Source organism: Bolinopsis microptera, chromosome 10 (genome assembly GCF_026151205.1).
Source record: "Bolinopsis microptera isolate Bmic1 chromosome 10, MBARI_Bmic_1.0, whole genome shotgun sequence".
NCBI lineage: Eukaryota > Metazoa > Ctenophora > Tentaculata > Lobata > Bolinopsidae > Bolinopsis > Bolinopsis microptera.
The window spans coordinates 7,485,403-7,488,116 of record NC_087081.1 but is presented as its reverse complement, the minus strand read 5'-3'; positions in this window follow the sequence as shown (position 1 = coordinate 7,488,116).

The following is a 2,714-nucleotide window of genomic DNA, read 5'->3' as shown; positions in this document are numbered from 1 at the left end:
TCTATATACCGTGCCACTCTATATCGAGTACCTCGATATATCGGCCCCTTCTTTTCCCCAAACTTTAAGTTAATTAGCTAGTTTTGTGGAAGAAATGTGATTTATCATAATAGCTCTTATCGAATTTTGTGTCGACTACATGTTGAGCTTTATTCCATGACAATACCACACAATTGGAACCAAACACAAGGGCTGTGTTCGCCAACTTCGTGTTCCCCGCCCTCTTGTTCCCCGCCCGTATATTCTCCACCCTCTTGTTCCCCGCCCTATTATTCCCCGCCCTCTTGTTCCCCGCCCTCTTGTTCCCCGCCCTCTTTTTTCCCGCCTTCGTGTTCCCCGCCTTCGTGTTCCCCGCCCTCTTGTTCCCCACCCTCTTGTTCCCCGCCCTCTTGTTCCCCGCCCTCGTGTTCCCCGCCCTCGTGTTCCCCGCCCTCTTGTTCCCCGCCCTCTTGTTCCCCGCCCTCTTGTTCCCCGCCCTCTTGTTCCTCACCCTCTTGTTCCCCGTCCTCGTGTTCCCCGCTCTCTTGTTCCCCGCCTTCGTGTTCCCCGCCCTCTTGTTCCCCGCCCTCCTGTTCCTTGCCCTCTTGTTCCTTGCCCTCTTGTTCCCCGCCCTCTTGTTCCCCGCCCTCTTGTTCCCCGCCCTCTTGTTCCCCGCCCTATTGTTCCCCGCTCTCTTGTTCCCCGCCCTATTGTTCCCCGCCCTCTTGTTCCCCGCCCTCGTGTTCCCCGCCCTCGTGTTCCCCATCCTTATGTCCTGTACCCGGCACAATAATGTAATACTCTAATGGGGTATATCTGATTTTTCCTTATACCGGGTTTATTCTATACAATGCACTTTTATTTTCCCCGAGATGCCTGGTATATTATAGATAGAGCTATAGAGGTTAGGGTATACTTATAATCGGATATAAATCTTGTTTCTTCTAAAAAAGCCATGGTGATTGTTAACCTAATATAATGTTGCTAAATTTTTCTACCTGCAGTTTAACGCTGGTGCTTAATGATGGTGTGAGAACTGAGGACACAGAAGATGTTGAAACTGTGAAGGAAAACCAGGGTGAGTCACTGCTCTGAACTGTGAATTCTCTAAAATAGTACATACTTAATTACGGTATCTCCGGAAAAAAATGTTTTCCAGCTATCTCAGAAGATTGCCTTCAGCGCCCTCTACTCCTTTAGTTACCTCAAACTCCTTCAATTTCAAACTTTATATAATATCTAACCATCTTCTTATACTTACTTGTACTTGAAAAGGTCGTTGGAGTGGCCTGCACCACATAGTAACTCCTTTCACCGGTGTATTAGACCTCTCCATTGTACCCTGTTTGTTGCTCGTTGTTCTGCATCTTCTATCCTGATGTTATCGACACCTGTGAAGATTGCTGCATCCTCTTGGACACATGACAACCAGTTTTTCCGAGTTTTACCTCTTTTACCATGTTGTGGGATCCAGTGCAGAGGATAGTTGTAAAGTAAAATAAGGTGTAGCGACCAGACTAATCCTCCCGGGGCGTACCAATGGTAAACACTGCCTGCTCACAAGTACTACTCTCTACACACTATACTGACTTAGTCGTCCTGCGACAAATCCCCACAAAACCCTCGATATAATCAAGTATCGAACGCTAATCTAACACGATAGGTACGAGATTTTAGTATCGTACGGGTACAGAGAAGGGGAACAATCTGAAGTACTGTAATTGAAAAGATATAACAAGGGTACGATAATGAAGTGTCGTACACGGATACTTACAAACCTCTAGCTCTGCAAGCAACACGTGCTGTGATAAATGAATAATACGATAACTCAAGTATCGGTAACTATTGTACTTTAACTCTTACAGGCTACTGAGTGCCGTATTACTTTCAATATGATCGAATGACTTGATCGGATCCTAAGTAAGGTATGAACAAAGGAAACAGTGTATTCGTACAACAAGTTTCGAAACGTGATAAATTACAGTCAATCAATAAACGGAACTAGTCACTCGCCGGCCACGTTACAGTGTTTTTCAGCAGCGGTAACTTATTTAAACTGCACCTAGCAAGCCACCCAAAGAACTGATTGTAACGGGGCAGATGAGAATTACCAGCACTGCGTTACGCGGCCACACTTGGCTCAGTGTGTCCAATAATATAACCTAACTAACTACCCTGACTACCGCGTGACCTCCAAAACCAATCCTAATCTACAACACTAATCTAATCTAATCAAACACTAATCATAGGGGTTTTAATTCACTAAACTACAATATCCTAACTAAAATATCACTACACTTAAACTGCTGAAACCAGCTTCCACATTACACTATATCCCCCGGGAAGATTTAATCGATTTCGTCAATATCTCAAGGTATTGACAAATTCGACCAAACCTCCCCCTACTTACTAAAATCCTAAAATACTAAACCATTAAATCTCTAAAGAAAAATAAAGAAGAATGCACGTATAAACCCTCACGTGACTAACACTAACCCTAAAATCCCACGTGCTAACCTCACCCATGTCCAACTCCATACACAATTAAAAAAATCTACACGAATGCACCTTACGTGTGAAACTGAATTAAAAAACAAATAACAAGAGTATTATACCCAACATTGACCGGCGAACTGATAGGCGATAGCTACTTCAGAAGCAATGAAACTACAATCTTCTAGATAAAATGAGTCATAGTACTTTCAGCCGGAGCCATTATGAGTGACATAAATCTA